Genomic DNA, 22,207 nt, shown 5'->3' with positions numbered 1-22,207 from the left:
ACTGTGAGGGTGGTGAGGCACTGGAACAGACACTGACCAGAGAAGTGGTGGATGTCCCATCCCTAGAAGTGTTCTAGGCCAGGCAGGATAGAGGTTTCTCTGACCATGGTGGGTGGCTTGGAATACGATGGTCTTTAAGGTCCCTTCCAACCCAAACCATTCTATGATTCTGCACTGTCCTTAGAGGTTGAATACACTCATTGATCCCACTGAAAATGAAACCCTTCTTTCCTGATGAAGAGGTACTGTTCTGTGGTACTGCACACAATTGCTTGAACCAATGCATGGAGAGCAGCTACATCATGCACCTGATGCAGCCCTCTAAGTAAGGGCTACAAAATTACTTCTGCTTTAATTGATGGTGAAACCACATGTTAAACTACAGAAAAGCATCTTGTGGTCAGAGACATTCTCCTTTACTCTTATGAAATACAAACAGACTGGTTTTCCCTCTGTGGGAAATCAGTAATTCTGCATTAAAATCATGCAATTCCTCTATTTATTTTTTGTTTGTGCCTTTTTATTAGTCTGTCTCAGAGCACTTTAGGAGTCAAACCTGTAAATGTCTCTTATTCTAAAATAAACAGCACTCAGCATGACATAAATGACATTTTGTGAGGCTCCAGGAGGGAGTAAAGTAGCACTGCCACAGAGTTCCTTCTTCCTCTCTAAATGTCATTACTCTGTTTGATATACTAACATAAATCACTTATCCAGTTGGACAGCACAGCAGGTCACTCTAGAAGGGATTTCAGATAATGAAATACATTTCACACACGTAAACACGAAGTACAAAGCAACGCCAAATGGTTCCTAATACTTTACTTACTCAGCACTCCATTTGCCAGGTTTATTGTTCATGTACATAACAAACTTGATTGCGTGCTGCAGTAGCCTTGTTTATTGGTTCAACCACTTGAATTCATTCCATAAGCATTTGAGTGTTCATAATTTTTTTATCCACATGTTGTAGAAAATCCAAACAGTTGAAACAATGCTGTGTTCATATTTGGTGGAGTACATATGAGGACTATGCTGAGGTTATTTCCCTGTACCTGATTAAGGGCAAAATAAAAAGATCTCAAATAATACTAAACATGCAGTCCAGTAGTTTTCTGTGAGATTTATGAGTTCTGTTCAATCTTTTGTCAGATAAATCAGAAATACAGAAGCATCTATGGATGCATATGCACATCAATCAGTCAATACTATTTAGATACAGATCAGCTGTATCAACCTCTTTTGTCAGGAAAACTCATAATCCAGAAATGCCAGACAACAAACCAAAGCAATTTCCATCATTAGCATTCAATGAAGATTTTGAAATTAAAAAATCAAACAAACCAAAAATCATCAAACAAAACTGAAAACCCAGCCCCCCCAAATACTTCAACAGAAAAAGCATGTGATGTGCTATTCATGGCCTACATGGCTGCCCATTTTATCCACTTTTATTTTAAAATCCCTTGTTTTCAGTCCTAGGCAGTATAATGAGAAAGAAGAAAATATAGTGAAGCATTTTCAGTAAGTTTTAGGGGAAAAGTAAATGGTTGAAGAGTCATCTGAAGAAATAAAAAACTAGATACTTCATTCACTCTTGTCTGAGAAAAAAAGAAATATGGTAGATTTTCCTATCTCTTATTGCATTCAGCAAGCTTTTGTTTTAAATTATCAAATCAAAGGACTTCTCCTTTCTTCATGGAAGAAGTGTTCCAAAACGTCTACAAAAGGATACAAAAAAACCCTTTGCATCCTACTTAGTCACCCCAAAATTTCACATTTCATTACTGCTACCAAACATTTGATGGCTAAGCAGTTAGAATGACATTACTGCTTAAGACAGTAGCTCTCTTCTGCATTCCTGACATTTTTGGTTCTGTTCCTGCATTCATTCTAGGCTTGCACAGGGCACAAGAATACTTTTAGGGCACCATTTCTTACTAATGCATTGCTGCATTTCAGAGTCCAAACCCTGACTTGCCTTTTACTGCTATTACACTTATGTTCTATGAACACTGTTACTTCTATCTTCTGCTAGGGAAAAAGCCCCAAATGTGTAAAGAATTTGGCATTATTTTCTTTCTTTAAACTTCTTTGAAGCTAGGAAAAGTTTAAAGCAATATCAAAAATACATCGTCTGACAAGATGAATATATTTGTGAAGTATTAATAAATTCAACAAAATGCTTAATGCAGATGCCATTCATTTAATTTCATAGTTGGGCAAGTGCAACCAGAAAGGGCATAAGAATTGCATTCTAAGAATTATAGAGCTGGCAGCTGCCACATGATCACAAGGATGGGTGCAATTCCTTAGGCTAATGGATGGTGTTAGGCTGCTTCTCTGTCCCAGGCATTCTCTCTCCTCCTATCTCTTCTGCTACTTTCAGCACACTTAAACATATTATTTGCCATCTTTAAGTTCTGGCCATCTCCTCACATTACAGGAGAAAATGAAATAGCTGCAATTGAGTTGCTTCCAGAATGAGGATCTGCACTGATCTGTTAGGACTGCCCTACACTTAAATTCATTTTGCATGATGAGAGGTAGAGCTAATACTTTTCTTACCAAAGCACATGCTACAGGGCTAATATCATTCTTCTGCTTTTGGTACACAGTGTCTCTGTGTGAAGTAGCATTGTGTAAGCTCTCAGACATCAGTAAGGCCCTGGTTTTGGCTGCTTGTGTTATGAGGTGAGATTATGGTTTATTAAAAACACTGTTTACAGTAGATTGCAACACTGAGATGTCATAAAACTATAACGGAGAAAAGGAAAAGAGTGAAAGACGCCCTCCCCTCTCTGAGAAAAAAAAAATAGAAAAAGGAATTCTAGTGAAATATCAATAACAATAGCACACAATGCACTTTAGTTTTCTGCTTTTGGCATTTAAACTTAAAAAATACTGTAGCATCTATCTGTGAAACAAAAATTTTGGGCACTTGAGTTACAAAGCACTTGATACCTTCAGTAAACTCTTTGGAACATTTGCACTAATGTAAATCATTAACGTCTTATTTGTCTAAATGATCAATATATTTACTTCATAATTGCATAAAATCATCCTGGCCAGTTTTTATGGCCAAGAATTTATGACCATGGCAACCATAATTTCCACGTCTATTATGTCTTTGCCCTATTGTTTTAAAAATAATTTTACAAGCTTAAACCCTTAGTAATATCATCTGAATTTCCCTTCTTTTCCAGTACTAGAGTGCTTTGAGATTAATGATACATTTGTTTTTTCGAATGATGATTTTGTATAATTTATATTTCTGTTTTGTCCTGCTCACTACAGGACAAAATATTTCATGTACATGATTTCAAATAACTCACTTTCTATGCTGAAGCTGGCATTTCCAATCATGTTCAATTTTAATGGCAACTTTTAAAGGTAACATTTACCACTACTTTCAGCTTTGCTAATTTTTGCTACAATGAAATTACTGTCTTCTAACCAACTTTAAGAATTGTCACCTGGGAAACAGAGTGGCAATGCTGTTGTAACACTTTCTTCCCTGTAACTAATGCAGAAAAAGAAAAAGAAAAAAAAAAAGGTTTATATTTATGTAGTAAACCTAAAAGTTCAGATAAAATACAGAAACTACCAGGAACATAGATTATTGTCAGTATTGTGCGTAATGATTGGTATGCAGCTTTCCTTTAACTAACTAATGAAAAAAATCATACAATTCAGAAAGCCATTTACTCCACATTACTTATTTTACAAGATTTTCATTCCTCTTACCATGGAGTGTATCTGAAGATGCTGGCAGGTAGAGAAAAAATAATGTTTAGACTAGAGCTACTAGTTATAAATATATATATCTGTGGAAAATTCTATCTTGCTGTGAAGAGTTAAATATCTATCAACTGTTTAAGAAAAAGAAAGTTGTGACTTCTGCCTTCCCATATTTCTCACCCAATCACAGTGTTCTTGTTTCCTATGGATGCATTGCAAGCAGTCTTCCTTACAAGCTCTTTATGCAGAACCTTCCAGAAATCCTTGGCATTGCTAGCCTTTACATAAAGACAACAGAGGGCTAAACAGCTTAGGCTGTAATTTCTTCCATCTCCTAAAAGTCAGTTCTTGTTTTCATGACAAGGGGGATGTTGACATTTCCTCTGGTACACCAGCATTGACTCTTTTTGATGAATGTCTATCGCAATTCTTTTACTACTGAGGTGAAACACTAAAAATTGCTATAAGCTTTTTCTTTTATGGAATGAGACAGGAAAGACCTAAAACTGTGCTGTGAGCTTCCTGCACTGAGTTTTCTTTCCTGCTAATCCTTATCCAATTTCTAAGTGATAAAGTGGGATCAAATTTTCAATGTGCAAGGATATAAATGGAGATTTACACGAAGATAATAAATGCAAGATTGTGAAAACAAGGTCAGGCCAGCATGTGGAGATAGATGTGAGATTAAACAAGTGTTGATAGATATGTAAGTTCTCAGTAATGGTTACACACATGGTTTCTCCTGAGTTCAGAGCTAGGTGGCCATTTGCTAGAAGCAATCTCCAGCTTGCACCAGAGATGGCATCACAATTCAAAGGAATGAAGTCACTCATCAAGCTTTAAGAGTAAGAGGGCACATTAACAGGGAAAATTCACTTTCTGCTTCTCACAGCATGACAGCATCTATTGTGGGGATTTTTAGAGTGCAATCTGATACTCTGATGGAGAGTTGGCAAATAAAATAAAATATTTAGCAACTCTTTGAAAATTGATAGGATGACTGAGACTAACCTGGTGGATACCACACTCTAACTGCTGAAAGAGCAAACCTGCTCAATTCTAATGGCCACTGTTGATCCATGTCTTCCTTTCAGACCCTCAGATTTCCTTTCAGTGGCCTGGAATCCCAGAGCTGGTACTGTGGTTTGAAGTTTGCATTGCTTAAACAGAATACAGAAACTCAAACACTCACCTTCAGTTATGTCTCCAAAATGCCAATGCAGTGATTAAGTGAGTGGACTGTGAAGCTCTGGCGCAGTTGCATCTTTTTATGTGGGTTAAATCCCATCATTAGAAGTGCAACTAGCTCCTATCTGAAAATCACCAAAGAGTGCAAATCTCTAGATGAAAACTGAGCCTATAAAGATCAACATTTCATAAGTAACTGCATTAACTTAAGATAATTTCTATTTGAATTAAGTTAAAACTTTACAGTAGCAGTAGCCTTACTTTACAGTGTCATTATTTTCTCTTGCTGCTGGTTCAAAGTAAGTCTAGCCAGACACTAATAGCTGGATTCTATTCTTTTATCACAAATAATACTAAGGCATTGTTTTCTTGTAATTCATTAATTGCCAAGATAAAAACAGTGTTCATTTACCTTACAGAAGGTAATTGTCTTTGGGAACCACAAGTCAACTTCAGTATGGTAGCCATGTCTTCAAAACACCCTCTTCCACTTAGAAGGAGCCATTTCATCAACTGGCACACTTTGGACATCAGGTCATCTTCCTGGAATACCCTGTGGAAGGAATGGTCCAAAATGTTAAATATCTTAAGTTTAAGCTGCCAAAGATGGGTGTCCATTGAAGCCATAATTGCCAAGGAAGCCATTTTCAACCAATTATTTAAGAGCAAAAATGTGTAATTGCATGTTAATTGTAAGAACTATAAACAAAGATGTATTCCAGTTTCTTTAAGTTCAGCTTGAAGTGGAATGATCATCAGAGATGGCAGCCAAAAAAACACACTTAGGTTAATTCATCTGATGGATCTTGAAGTAGCTCTGTATCAAGCACTAAATGAGCACTCTTCTCAATGTACCTCTTAGAGAAATATCATTTTGTCCTGGCTTAAATTTTATACAAGGTAGTCTTTAATAACTATATGTAAGTCTTAAGCCTGTCTTTCTATTACATATATATCTGTATATATATTAAAAATATGCATTTTTTTCCTGACAGATCTCACCCAACAAAGGACATAAGGAATTTCATCTAAATTATTCTATTTAGAGAATTGTTGTAAATGGAGAAACATTTTTAAGAACTGGAATTTAATGTAATTAAGGAAACTAAATGATCAACCACATTATTAATTCAATTCATTGTTTTTGTGTGTGTACAGATACTCTAGATGACATCAGTCATGCACAGAACATAGAATTTTCAAGAGGACAGCCAAGTTTATCTGCAGTGGGCTCCTGCAGCAAGTCTGTACCTACCACAAGTCACTGTCATAGAATCTATCTTAATTATTACTTTAAAATATTGTGAGACATATATTTTGTCATTCTATTCTTACAAACATATTGTAGTATTTTATATTTCAGTGTCTGATATTTAAAACCATTAGTCACATAGAAGTCTTAGTGCTGTCTCCCAGCTCTTTTCTGTGCCTGCTATTCTATCAATGGGTGTAGAAGTCAAGACAACACAAAAAATCCCATAGCTATATGTTAAAATAGCATGCAGATAATTATTTTATAAGTAAATAAAAAAAGTTAAGATGGCCTAATTTCAAGAGGCTGAAAGTGCTATATGAAATTTCTAGAAGTTTTATGAAAATTCCTAAATTTCTAGAAGCTACATGAAATTTCTAGAAATTAAGTAGAGCTGACAATATGAATCCAAGGATTGTTTCCTCCTTATTCAAGCAATTATAATTTATTTAATTTTGCCCCTTTTTTATTCTTCTTATTATGAATCCAATGCTAACTATTGTTTTTTTGCTTTCTAAACCAACACATTTTGGAACTATGAAAACTTACAGCTGAGAAAAATTGCACAGATTTATCAACCAGAGTTATTGGAGTGCAATAGAGCAGACTGTAGGCCTCACAGAAAAAGACTATGCAAAAAGAACCCCCTTTAATCTTGCTCAGCAAAGCCCCCAGGTATACATTTTATTATAATTCTGTTCTCAGCTCCCACTCACTTCAAGGAGATGAACATGCACTTGACTGCTTTGGTACACAATTGTAGGATTCAAGTTCTTGAAGTAAAGCATGTGCTTCCAGGCCATATAGAACATGAATTATGGGTTACCTTAGGATGTCTGACTGCAAATTGTGGGAGTTCAGAAGAAACTCAGTGAGCTGTGCAGCTGATGGCAGGGCAGAAAATGGTAACTTGGCAAAGCTTTGTAGTCTAAATTGTTCCAACTCATGCGTCCAAGCAATTAAAATACCTGTGTGATTCTTTGCTTGAACTGAAACTCCCTGGGTAGCTGCAACTGTTCATACACATGCTGCACAAACCCCCAATGTCTGAACAGGTTGAGAGCAGTCTTGCTTAAGCCTTATTAAATCCAGGAGCTCAGGAAAACAGTGCTGAAGTCTTGTAGAAGTCTCAATCAAAAGTCCTTCAAAGGCATCCAGTTATAGCTCACACCATTTCAAGGGGTTCCTTTTTAAGGCTAAAAGGTTGTTCACACTGATATTTTTATCTGCTCCTTTAAAGGAATTAGGGGCAAAACCTGCAAAAAAGAGGCTTCTCTGTACATTCATGCAGCCTCTCAGACCTCTTGGGGATGAGCATCTGGCATCAGATGAAAGAGGCTCTGCTGGGTCAGAGGTACACCTGCATATGCTCATGAGCATAACCACAGGTGTCTGGAAGTATGTGCAGCATCTTGGGAGCTAAGTGGCAGCTCAAGGCGGTTCCAGACCCTTTTTTTTTTGGTGTTTTGTTTTGTTTAGGGTTGTTTGGGTTTTTTTGAGCTAGGTGGCATTACAAAAATAAATAGTGTCATAATAATTCTGCATGAGTAAATGTGAATAGCAGTATTTCATTGTCTGTCATAGATGGTTCGCTGAAATGTTGCTGAAAAAAGTCAGTTACTGTCAATTTCTATTGTCATCAAGTGGGTTTTACAGCAATACAACAAATCAGAAGAAAAGTAGACAAGGCCATTGATATTAGCATCTATTGGAAAATTTGTACCTTTGTTATTTACTGATGTGTAGAAAAACAAGATCAACAAACATAATTTGGACTTCAATATTCAGGCATGTATTCACATAGGTAAAATACAACTTGTGGGCAGTTGCACTGTCTTTTCACTACATTGTTCAGCACAAGTTTTCTGTGTTTTAAGAACCAGAGAAATTAAGGAAAATAATGTCACATTAAATTTCTTCTAAAAAGCCTAATCAATTTAAGTATACAAATGAACAATCAAGATCAGGACAATAACTGTATTTTTCATAACTTCTCTACAAAGTTTATATGTATATGCTACTGTGATCCTACAGGTTTCCTTCCTGCTTACTTCATCTAACAAGCCATCCTCCAAAATTTCCCTGCTGCCATGTTAGCTTATACTGACTTCTGATATGGCTAGCAAAACTTCTGAGTCTACTTATAACTATAAAGTCACTTGTACTTTCTTGTATTTTTTGCACATGGCCAAAGAAAAATTTTAATTTATTTTTGTTTTTTAACATAGAATTGGATTAATCAGATATGCTTATGCTAAGACTTAGATCCATCAGTTTAAAAACTGATGGCCTGTTAATATGTTTATCTAAGGCCAGCTGGTAAAGTATAATAAAAATATTTTCAAGCATTTTCAGAAGAAAAGTTACAATATCTTGCATGCCATATTCCTAAAAACAGTCAATATCCTACAATTAAGAGTTATGAGAGAAAATTTAACTCTTTAATTCAAGAAATTCCTATCACTCTATCTTTCTAATTTATAATGGTCTTTGTTAGTCTTTCATGCAAACAATCTTTCCCATACAATGTGTGCTTTCAATTTTTATTCCTCACTAGATACAATTCCATTACCCCAAGAAACAGTAAGTTTTCAAATTAAAAGCATGCACAGGATGAAAACACAACCCACATCAAATATTCTCCTAGAGTTCAGAAACCCTAAAAAGTCTAATAAAACTCAATGGTTTCTTGTTCTTGGTCAGCCATGGATAGCTCCTGTAATGTACTCAGTCTGCTGGTTACCTTGCTCATTACAGCCTACTTTCTGTGTCCTTGCTCTCTAGTTCACACAACTGCATTTGCATTTTGGCACAGCTTCACAGAGGAACTCAGGAGCTGTGGTTAAGTCTGCCCATGATATTTTTTTTTGCTCTTGGAAGCACATCATTTGTCTTTCAGCTATCCCGAATAGCCTGAGGTAAAAGACACCTCAAAAGAGGATGAAAACTCATCACCCTGCTGAGGGAGTCAGCAGCAAGCTCTGCAGATGGGCTGACACCTTCCTGGCTGAATGCGTTCTTAAATCTTTTTGTGAAGTCACCCTGGCAGACCCATCCAGCCTAGTAGGGAGTAATTAGTGAGAGTCAGGAGATTCTACATTGTGACAGGTAAACAAACACACCTGTGGGTTTTCATGTAGGCTTCATATGTTCTTATTACAAAAAATGATCACAACCACTGTGTGTGTGTTCTCTAGCAGGTAAACTATGAACATACCACCAAACTATGCTTTCTCCCCTTCTCCTAGCAAAATAAATGGATAAATATCTCATCTATGAATTGCAGAAATGTAGAGCTCAGGGGTTTTCCCAATTTCTTAGGCAGGTTCTAAGCTCATTATGTCTGTACCTAATGTGTGATATGACAATGGTGGCATTCTCTCTCCTTTGGAAGCACTCATCTAGCACTCTATCTGATCTTGTTCCAGATTTCAAAGTCTGCAGCGCTGCAGTACTGAAAGGATATGTATAGGATAAAGGGATATGTAAAGGATAAAGGACATAGGGACATAAAGGAAACTGGAGGCAAAAGAAGAGAACTTTAGTACAATTGCAAAATAGAAACTTGCGCTTCCCCTGTCTGTCATAACACCCAGACTGGAAATTTGTACAGTGTAGAGAATAGTAGAGGGGAAAGTTGTGCTAACTGGAATGTTTACCCCACGTCAGTGGCTGCTTTCTGGCTTTCTAATGGAGTCATAAGTCCTTAACAGTTTCTAAAAACATCCACACACAATTTTATTCTTGTCAGATAATTAAAAGCTGCACACTTAATATTTTCATTTAGACTGCAGTGTAATCTTGAGCCAAATGCATCACTGGTGTAGTTTCACTCTCTTCATTTAATTACCAAGCCTGAAGCTGGCCTTTTATAATTGTTTCCTGACAAGAGTTTTAGAAGACTAAGCTATAAAGCAATATTTATAAAGATCACTGCAAGTGCAGATTCAAAATTATTGTATTGAGTTAAAAGCTAGAGGCTTCTAGTTGAGTAATCAAATCTCCTGGTTCCAAGCATAACTATTTGAGTCTGACTCAGTTTGTTCTATTTAAAGGCAAACTGAAGACTTGTGATATAGAGGTTACTTCAATACACTGGTATCACACTTTCCACTTAGCAAACAGAGAATGCTACTAAACTTCATTTGCAATTTGTAGTGCTAAGAAATTATTCTGTTAGTTGTTAAGAGTCATCTTTAATTTCACAAGTGAAATCCTCACAGAGATTTTTCTTTTCATGGAAATACGTCTTTGCATTATTTTATTCCTTCTCTGCATCTTTAAAGATAGATAGATAGATAGATAGATAGATAGATAGATAGATAGATAGATAGATAGATAGATGAGACATCACCCTTCCCCCAGCTTCTACGAAGGACCAAGCACAAGCAAAGAAGAACCTGAAAGCTCCTGTATGTTTTGAGGACCAACACTATCATACAGACAGTTAAACTTAAACCATAGTAAAAAGGATGAAAGAAATAGGTCAGGCTATCAAAAAAAACTAGAAAACCATCAGGATATGCCCTGATGGTTAGCCCACCTATTTCGTTGCTCAGTTTCCTCTATTAATAAAAATTTTTAAAATAGCACAAGAGCAGAGAAATTAGCACCACAAAAGGCTGACAGTGTCATATTGAAATCACCACCATAACACAGCTTCTTCAACCTCAGATTATGCAGCAAAATGATCAAAAATGGACAAAAAAGCAAACCAAACAATATACAGTATTAGAAAATTAACAGATAATGAAACAAAATATTATGCCACAGTACAAAATTTGTGTTATAAGAGCATCTCAGAAAATGCAGCTCTGGTCTCCACCTCAAAATGATCCACAGAGGGCAATGACTCTTATCAAAGATATGAAATTAGAATGAGGAATAACCAAGCTTATTAGAGGTATTCAGCTTGGAAAATAAAAAACCCTTACCTCTTTGCCTATGCCTTACATTTATTTCTAGAAAACACCTTTTTGTCACTGCCTGAGATAGGCACTGAACTGCCCAGGTATTTTTCCTTTTTATATGCTTTGTTCATTCCTACAGTGAAGCATTTTGTGCTCCTCCTCTCACCCCAAGTACTGACTCTGCTTCTCAAGCTCTGACTCCTGCATTCTGTGGCTTGCAGCTACTGCTGAGGCAGCTGCAGCATAAACAAGCAAGTTTAAAGACTGGTCTTACAGCACAGCTGAATCACATTGCAGATGATTGGCACAGTGGAAATGAAACAGTTTTAGTGCTGAAAATTGCCAACTTAGTTTGAAGAATGCACATATTTGACAATAATTTTCCTGTCATGATTTCCCGAGTGTTATGTCATAGTGCAACAAAGGCAACCCACTGATGCACTGCTGACCATTTCTACATTCAGTGCTTTTGGAGTCTTTGCTGCAATCCTTCTTAGTAGCTGGCCCTCTTTGATGTCCTGGAAACATACCACAGAGCTGTTATTGTGGTTTAATCCTTGTCAGCCACTAAGCCCCCATGGGCTTGCTCACTGCTCCCCAGTGGGTTGGGGGAGACAATCAGAAGGGTAAAAGGGTAAAAGTTTCGCTGAGGTAAAGAGAATTTAACACAGGAAACAAAAACTACATGCACAAACAAAGCAAAAAAAAAAGGAATTAATTCACCACTTTCCATGGACATGTGAGTATTCAGCCATCCCCAGGAATCTGAGGCATAGCCCCATACTAACTGCTGTGAAGAAAATTAATTCTATCCTAGCCAAAACCATTACCACAGTGATAGTGGCCACTCCAGGAGTCATGAAGATTGTCCATTAAGATACAATTTGTTCACCACATTTATCTCACGTGCTCAGTATCACCAAGTGTCACCTGCACCCAGCGCCTTCCTTTGAGATTTAAAGATACACAAGGCCACAGCATTCTCAAAACATATTTGGAATTCCTCCTGTGCAAAAGATTAAAAAAGCTCAATTAAATTTAAAAAATTAAAATGAAGAAATCTTTTCTTCTTACACTTTGGAGAATTGTCTCTGCAATAAACTACAAGACTATGAAACAGGCTGAGCTGCAACATCAAAATTCCCAACACTTTTTCCTGATACCCACCCCCTGTCACGTAGATTGCAACAGTTTCAGGAAAGCTGTAGAAAGAATTAAATTGCTTGGGCGGGCTTTGCCGTCTAAATGTGGAATTAAAAGAGTTTCACTGGTTAGGCACTCAAAAAGTGCTTTGAAATTGCAAACACTCATCAGCTTTCAGCATGAGAAAAGCTTTAAAGGTACAGTAGTAATTTCAATACTATCTCAAATTTCCTTTTCTTATTCCAGAGGCCAACAGTGGAGGAGGAAGCATTTGCTTTGTTCATTAGTAGATCATACATCTGTGACAGCTGGAGGGCCAGCAGCGCTCCCCAGCTGCATAATTGCATACACTCTGAGGAGCATTTACCGACTTTCCAGATGCTCTTTTTTTTTTTTTTTACGGAACAAAAATCTTGACCATTCTGCCATCTGTCCCTTTATGCTTTATAATTTAATAAGTCAAACTGTACAGTTGGTGATTTTACAAAAACAAACAAACAAACAAAAAAACCCCCAAAAAACCAGAAAAGTAATGAGGTCAAGAAAGTCAGCAGGAAATGTATAACAATATCAAAATGAGACAGAAACCTTCAGGCCAATTGTCTAAGGCCTGATCTTGACAATGCAAAGTTCAGTGGCTCTTCCTTATGGGTAGACAAAGGCTCTCAACTGGGTTGCCCTTGTTCAAAGTCATTAAGAATCAAGCTTCTATTTTCAGAAATTATCCTGGATATAGAAGGCCACTGATGTCAGCATTTCTCTAAAGAAGAGAAAAAGATTACTGACATAAAATCTTTCCTACAAACCTCATTTAGGAGCAAGATTATGGCTGTAGGAGGGCACTACTATGAAAATGAGATATATATTGTCTACACCAGTTTGAGAGAGGTTTCTCTGTGGAGGTTTCCCAAAGAAAGGCACACAGAGAGTATAAGAAAGGTGAAAAAGATGGTCAGTCACATACTTGTATTGCAGGAGTGCTGACTATATGCTTGTTGTATTTACCAGTCACTATCATAAGGGCAGCTGGAAGGAGGGACTTTGGCACTCTGAGATAGTTAGTCCACCCCCTCTCAAACAAAACAGATTAGGAGGTTTATGCCACAGAATCCTGACTCCAATTTCCCCATGAAGAAAGCAGTCCTTTCTGTCTCCCTGTCATCACACATACCATCCCCAGCTGTCTGGCACGCCATACCCCAGAGACTGAGGGAGAAGATGGGATGCAACACTGGTGCTGAGGGATATTTCAGCTGGTAGGGCACAGTTCCTTGTTACAGGCTGGTACTTCGGCCCCTCGTCTGTATCTCTTCAGTCACACACTCTGATATGCTGTCACTTTAGGCAGATACTTCAAAGATCTGCATATACTGTTAGCAACATTCTCCTTCAGAGACTGTTCCATATCTTCTGCCCCTGCTGTTCTGTCACTCTCTGTGCAACTTGACAAGCTGCAGACAGCAGCCGTGAACATTAGATAGTCCATGCAAACTCACAGGGAAGTGATACTGAAGAACTGGAAAAAATTTTTGAGTTGTTTTAACACTCAATTCAATGCAGCATTTAAGCTGCCCTGGAGACCTGACCATTGGAGGGTGACATGACCACCAACAAAGACTTGTTTGTTGACATGAACATGAACTTTCTGTATAAAAAATCTGAGCAGCAGGATGCAGCCCAGGGTTACAACAAGCAATCACACAGGTCTCTGCACATGGCTAGAGAACTGCTCCACTGAGATTTTCACCTTTTTCTATATATGTGGAATTGTTGGTTTTGGATGAGAAAGTGGAAAAGTACTGATATCTTGCTATGTAACATAGTCAAATTTATATATTTTGCAGTCTGACAGTACAACCACAGAACTGTATAACGTTTATGCAGGCTAGGTTTTTTTTTTTTATTTCTTTCTTTCTCAGACACAAAGATGAAGCACAGTAAAAAATGAACAAAACACTTGTTTGAATGATTAAACGTGTGAAAGTAAAACTAACCCTAAGCACATTTAAAACAAAATGTGTAAAGATTCCTTCAAGGGAATGATGTCCCAATCACAGATTCTTTCAAGGGACAGAAGTTCCAATCCTGCACCTAATCTAAGTTGCACAGAGAGGACATATAAACTATGACTTTATGATATTATAATTATTTGACATTAAGATTATCCTAGAATTATAGAATCATGTCTGTTGGAAGGGATCCTGAAAGGTCATCTAGTTCAACCTCCCAGCAGTGAGTAGGGACATCTTCAACTCCATCAGGTTGCTCAGAGCCCCATCCAAAGTGACCTTGAATGTTTCCAGGAATGGGGGGGGGGGCATTCACCACCTCTATGGGAAACCTGTGCAGTATTTAATCTGCCTTCTTTCGTTTAAAGCCATTACTCCCTGTCCTATTGCAAAAGGCCCTGCTAAAAAGCTTATCCCCATCTTTCTTGTAGGACCCATTTAACCACTGAAAGGCTGCAATAAGGTCACCCCAGAGTCTTCTCTTCTACAGGCTGAACAACCCCAACTCTTTCAGCCTTTCTCCACAGGAGATATGTTCCAGTCCTCCGGTAATTTCTGTGGCCCTCTCCTGGACCCATTGCAACAAGTCCCTGTCCTTCCTGTGCTGGGACCCCAGAGCTGATTCAGCCCTGTGGTTGAAGCAGAGCAGAGCAAAGCAGAGCAGAGCAGAGGGGCAGAATCCCCTCCCTTGGCTTGCTGGCCACGCTGCTTTGGATGCAGCCCAGGAATTGTTTGGCCTTTGGGGCCATGAGTGCACATGGCTGGGTCATGTCCTGGCTCTGATCACCAGAACACCCTGCTCTCAATCCCTTCATTCTCCAGCCTGTGTTGATATTGGGAGTTGTTGAATCTCACAAGAGATTAATGGGCCCCCTTCTCAAGCTTGTTCAGGTCCCTCTGGATGGCATCTAGTCCCTCAGATGTGTCAATACTGATATTTTGGAAAAGGTTTTATGTCACTGGACAATAATAGAGATGAGAAATGCCTGAAATGAGCAGCAGTAAGTAGTAAAAATTTTAGATAAGAGGTTCTAACTTCATGATGCAAAATTCTGACATTCAGTAAGAGACTGCTCTCCATAGAAGATACATATGCTATAATAAACTCCTCATATTGCATATATACTTCACAGTGGTTGCTCAGAAAGCTTTATGGAATGAGAACCAGTGAATGGAATCAGTTACTTGGCTTTCCTAAAACTTCTGATATGTTGTTAAAAGTGATACACAGTCTTCAAAGCTTCTGACAATGAAGAAGAAGCATTTACCATTGTGCTGGCAATTGCTTTTTGATAAAATATATGATGGTCTATAGGTATGTCTGGAAAGCTTATAAAGCTGATATCAAAGTAATTCTTGCAAGTATTAATGCTGAATATCACAGATACTGATGAATATCATGACCTTATTTTTCACTCTGCTTTTATATGTGCAGAGGAGTAGAAAATCAATCAAGAATGTCAGTCAGATTTTAATCACTCTAATAATTAAATAAAGGCATTGTCCCAGCTCTCTGATACACTATTCATAAGTACACACTGCACTTCTGTTAAGAAAGATGATAACTCTGGTAGATCATTTGCATTTGACTAGTATTTCCCAAGGGAATAAAGCTCTTGGCAGAGAACAGAAATCAAAATTTAGAACTTATGTGAAAAAGTAATAGTAGCAGAATAAACATAATTTTTTATAGTACTGGTTGCAAGTACCACAGTAAGATGGCACTTAAGTTCTTTTTTAATGAATAAAATGTAAAGTCAGTGGCAAGGAATAAACTGCAACTATTTCGATTTAACTTCAGAGTTTTGCATTTGGGGACAATACGGCTCATTGCCCTAAATCTGACATGAACATCAGTGGGAGTTCTACGAATGATTTTACATCATCACATGGCCACATTCGTGCAACAAGCTCACAAAGATGGATTCCCTGCATAGACAGCCTAGATATGTCACTGGCACTCTCTGTGGTCATCTACCTGTAGAGAATCATTGCAGAACCAGGATCTCTACACTTAAACCCCCCATTGCATTGCACACGTTGTTGGCAATATGTGCTCCCTGCTCAAAAAAGTCTGAAAAGGTACCACTATGAATGAGACACTGTCATGCAGAGAGTTTAATATTACCTGAAAACTTCATTTTACTGTGTCATTTGCAGCTTCAGGATTCTGGGACTTCATCAGCTCTGTGCCTCAGAAATCAGACAGGAAAAATGGTGGGTCTTCGTCTTGCTGAAAACCAGGCATCCAGATTTTGTCAAGTAAAAGAGATGGAATGCAGCTTATCTAATTTTTGAGGGAGTTGCAGTCACATAAATCTTTCTATAATGACTCTTATCTACAGCAAACTGCATGAAGTATTCCTAGAATATAAAATAAGGAGACTACTTCAAAAGACACACAGTAATTCTGCGGGTAAGAAATATAGATTATGATCTCCATCAAATAAAATTATCCAGGATGACATTTGCAAGATAACTTGAGTGAACATTTTTTAACAAGAGGCACTTACAATTTTTAACAAGATTAATAACTGTTTATTAAAATAAATACAAGATATTTTGAAAAAAATGGGTCATATTTGTTAAATGTAACAGTTTCAAACATTTTAAGTAGCCTAAAATCTATTTGACCATGTTGCAATTTTAAAATCACATTTCCCAAGGGCTGGGTTCACTTTGTCTCCAATGTGTTGAAACTCCAAAATGAAAGAACAAATCAGAACAACCTAGAGCCCTGTCCCAAAACTGATGTATCAGACAGACTGATTTCAGTTGGTGAAAGTTATCATCTGCAGCACCTTCCATAGTTTCATCATAGTCCAGATCTGAGCAGGGGTTTGGACTAAAGTGTTTACTCCAGCCTAGACTTTTGTTTTTGAATTTATGGTCAGCTCTAAAATAGTTTCTTGAAATAGTTTCCTGAAATTAACAGGCTTTGTACAGAACAAAAAAATATTTCTAAAAGGAAAATCTTTTCACTGAGGATCAACCTTAGAATGAAACAATATGGCAAGCAGAAACAGGAAAATTGGAGCCATGAAATCCACAACTACTGAAGTGTTTAGCTCATTTGCCTGGTGCACAATCTACTAAGCCTTAACTTCCCATTCCGAAATAAGACAGGCCATCTTGGGTATTTTCAGAATACCCAATAACATTTCTGTTTTCAGGATTTATAAAGACATATCAAGCCTGCATCTATTTCTTCCCCCAGTAAAATAGCATCCACTGTTTAGTGCCAAAACTTTACAGCTGAGAACCAAGAGTGCAAGATATTGTGCTGGTACGTCAACTACAACCTAAGTTTTCTGTCTGCAGAGAAATGTTTTGCAAGCAGAGTATGCACATGGATCAAGGATGGCTCTGCTGTAACCAACAGACATCTCAGAGAAAAGTGGTCTCTACATGATTCCTATACCATTCTTCTTGTACTGTCAAAACTGGTCATTCCTGTTACTGTAAAAAATCCAGTAGTTTTAATGATTGCACTTTAAACCTAGGCCCACAACCATTGCCAAGCAGTGACTGAATTAGTGCTTCTAAAGGAAGCTCGAGGAATATGAAGAAATATGCTGCAAGTTTAGAGATGGCCTGTAGGGACCAGATTTCAGGAATGCTATCTGGAAATGCAGAGTAGCTGATACAGCTCCTCATGCCATTGCGTGTGGTGTGTCACATCTCTGACCTGCAGAGGAACAGCCCGCGGGCAAGAGGAGGGGAGCACCCACCAGAGGATGACCACAACAAACCTACCTTTGTTTAGCACCACCTGGGTTGTGAGCCAGATAAGTGAAAAGGCTGATGAGAAGCAGATCCTTCCAGGTGGGATAATGCTTTTTTAACATACCAATGTCCTCCTTCCTGATAAGGCCCAGGTGTTAAACTATCCCTCTTACCTCACCAGGGGATATATTACAACATTCACATGTAATCTTGGCAGTGTTCATCCCTTCTGATAAAGTACAACTGGCACAATTACACAGGTGTGAGAAACAACTGTCATGTCTCTGATGGTCATGAACCATCAAAGATTCCCCAAAACACCCCCAGATTCACTTCTGGGGCCTTCCACCTGAGGACTGTGCATAATCCACAGTGCTGCATCAGTGTAAAACTCCCCCCAGGGGAGGTACTTGAGCATTCCAAGCTCACATACACACGCACGCGCACACACAGACACACACACAGACACACACACAAACACACACACAAACACACACACAGTCATTCAGTGACATTTTACTCTAATCTCTCCCAAGGGATCTATTGACAGAAACCTCAGTTACACCACCTCAGTGGCAGGTCATAACAGCTGTCAGGGTGTGCCTTGAGTTTTACACATTTTAGGGGAAAAAAAAGATGATAACATTCAGCTGTAAAAGAAACCTTCCCCCTTGTCACTGGCACAGAAGGTAAGCCATATGGCATCAAACCTCATCTGTGTAATTCCTAGCAAACCTTAAAACCCTTATTTGGATCAATACAAAGTATTCATTAAGAGTGCTTTGGCCAAATTGTTGAACTAGGTCAGATGTTTACAAGCTTACACATCATCACAGGTTTCCTTCTCTTACAATTTCTGCACTCTTATTCTAACATGGCAAAGCTGAAAATACTTACTAGGAAATGAAACCTGTCCAATTCACTGGTGAGCCCATGGTAAATACTTTTTTTAGCAACATTAGTGTAGGTTTTTTGTCTTTTTCATCCCCAGCATCAGATGCAACAATGTTGGTTCTCCAACCCAAAACTATATAAAGGAAGCAGAGAGTATGGGGAAAAAACAGGACAGGAAATAGTAAGTCCAGTCATGTCTGCTGACATATTTCTCTGTCCTAGTGAAAACCATCCTAGAGGATTTCTCTATGGCTCACAAGCCAGCAGTCCCATCTGGCATTCTGACATTGATGGGGCAACCCAGTGAATGAAAATTAATTAGTACTGAGCTTGTTATAGAAAAAGCACATTGTTCCTGAAGACAATGTGGCATGATATGAGGGTTGTGGGGGTTGGAAATGCCTTTGTAGAAATATCTTGACAGGTATTTTACCTATGGATTGTCACAGGGTAGAGTTGCAATGTAATCACTTGGACACAAATGACTGTTGCTGGATTATGGTGCTTCCTTGTCCTCTCTCTAGAATATTACCATATATTCTGTACTTAATTTTCAGCAATAATTGTATCATACCAAATAAATTGTATTCTTGGTGTCTTCTTACTGGTATGTTCATAGAAACCAATTTTCATTCAGCACATTCAAAGACATTGCTTACTTCAGCGTATGGACATCAGTCAAGGCAAAAAATTTAATTTGGAAAAAAAATAAACCAGTAATGAATATACTATTAGAACTGCTGAATGTGTCTGAGGATTTTTGTAGAAGCAATTGTGCTCAGACATTCTTCAGAGTTCAATGTCTGCAGCAAAGTGCCTTTCAGAGAAAAAAATGAATGAAACCCCCTAGAAAATAACACTTGATTTTTGAGAGAGCACAGTGGAAAAAAATACATGTAATCATTAAGCAGTGCCTACCACTATTATCAAGAGGAACAACTGACAAGGTTTTTTTCCCTGATGACACCAGCCTCACCACATGTGAGGTCAGGGTCAGGGCTTACTGCTCCATTCCCAAAAAGATTAAGTTACTCCCTCAATTATTTAAAACCACATGATGAAATTCACAACAAAAATGTTAAAAAATGCATTAATTTGAGAGGACTAAAACTGCTATCATTAGTAACTTCATAAATAAGATTAGGTGAGTTCTTTGTTTTCTTCCATTAAAAACATACTTTTTTTAACCATCTGGTGAAGAGCAACTATAAATACTAGGATAATCTGCTTGGTTAAATCCATTAAGCTTGAACACATCCTTAAGGGACTATTGATTATCTCTTAGCCTCTCTTTCAAAGCAGATCATTAAATTTGTTACTCGGGAAATGCATCCCACTTAACACATTGGCCTCATGGAGGCTTTTGAGCACCCTAAAGTCATTCAATTAGAACTAGTTAAAACAAACAGGCTTTTAAAGAAAAAAAGCCATATAGGATTATGTGGCCCAAATTCTAATCCTATTACTTTAGATTCCTCATAAAATAGATTTATTCTTACAATCTCAGCAAAACTCCATTGATAAAGCATTTTCTTCTGAAAAAACCACATAAAAACAAATTGCTTTGCTGGCCCACCTAGAATTAAAGCCTGAGAAATCAATATTGCTGTATTTTATGTGTGTTATATGTAGCCTGATAGTCATTTTTCTTTAATGCTACTGAACTTTGAAAGGGTTTTTTTAACAATTAGCCCAGAGAAACAAGCCTCTAACTTCTGATACTGCCCAAGGAACCTCATTTCCTTCAGATTTAATATGTTAATTCGAAAAACACATAGAGTCCAATTAAAAGAAAATTAATGTAATAAAAATTTGTCAATGTTCTACCTAGACTTACTTGTGAAGAGAAAAAATCTTCGAGAAAATGAGTCTTAAATGGAGTTTTATAATGGGTAACGAGTAAGATCACTTTCAATGTTGAATGTGAACAGAACAGATAAGTACTTCCTGTGCTTCTTTAAATTGAAGTTTTTTTTGCCTGTGGTATCTATGTGTGAACATGACTCAAGTTTACTAAACATTAATTCTATGTTGATACATCTCAGTGTGTTTTCACAGTCCCCAGGTCATTTCCTTACCCATAAACCTACAATCAAACTCCTAACCTTTCCTGCGCAGGTTTCTAAGAGCATATTACCAGCAGTCTAAAAGGCATCTGATATCAATGGCTGTATCAGAAGCTATACAAGATTCAGAGTGGCACATTTCATGCTGGTTTGGGCTCAAAAAAGCAGGGGAATGGGGGGAAAAGAATGGAAGTGATGAAGAAATTGTTAGCTAACATGTTTATGCTTATTATCCACCCACTTTACTGCTGGTCATCTTAGGTGCACAAAAAATCTTAGCTTCCAATCCACAAGAAAGACTTTTTTTTTTTTTAAAGAGCACAATGCCTTTATGAAAAAAATTCTTTCTTTAATAAGACAGACTCTCATGAATCACACAACACAGTTTCCATTTAGTCAGCAAGGACATTTCTCAGGTGAGAAAGAGCTGAGTACCTTTCAGTTCCAGAGTTTTAAAAGAGAAGATTATCCCTGCATGAAATTGAAAGAGCCTATAAAATAAATAAAAGAATAGGAGGCTTTTAAAACTGCACATTTCGACTTTGAAAAAATAGCAACAATGCAATTCTAACCTCCAAACACTATCTAAAGAAAAACTGCATGGAGGTTAGAAAAGCTACAAATCCAAGCTTTACTACAACTCTCACAGGAAATGTGTCTGAACTTGTAGCCATTTACACAGCGGGTCTCATGAAATATTTTCACATTTTCTAGAGGGGTTTTTCTTCTTCCTACCATGCACTTCACTGGGCATCATTGTAGATCAAGCTCTTTCAATCCTTATATTTATTTAATTAATTAATTATCTGAATTTTATTTATCTGAACCAACATATAGGTATCATCTCCAATTGTGACAGAATCCCAAACCTACAATTGAAAGCCCTGTGTCACAACTTGCATAGGGCATTGCCAAATCCTCGTCAATTGGTCGAAAATTAAATCTTGCTTTCACTTGTTTCTTTTAAGTTCACTGTTATTGGTGATTTCCTCATATAAAACCATCTTCATAATTTTAATCAATAAAAAGTTGAACTAGTAGAAAAAAATTAAATGTGGAGTTTTAAAAGCTTGTTGACAGCTACAAGCTCAATCTCCAAATGATGAGAAATCATGTCACTTTTAACCTCCTGAAGTTATATTTGCATCTTGATGTTCAAAGATATGTAAGCAAATAATTTTTTTTTCACTAGTAAAGGCAAGTAAGTAATACTACTATTTAAATTTTTAATTTATTCTTAGATTGGCCCTCAAAAAGTAGGTCAGTAGAAACTTACTG

Source organism: Melospiza georgiana, chromosome 1 (genome assembly GCF_028018845.1).
Source record: "Melospiza georgiana isolate bMelGeo1 chromosome 1, bMelGeo1.pri, whole genome shotgun sequence".
Classification (NCBI taxonomy): Eukaryota; Metazoa; Chordata; class Aves; order Passeriformes; family Passerellidae; genus Melospiza; species Melospiza georgiana.
This window is presented reverse-complemented; position numbering follows the sequence as displayed.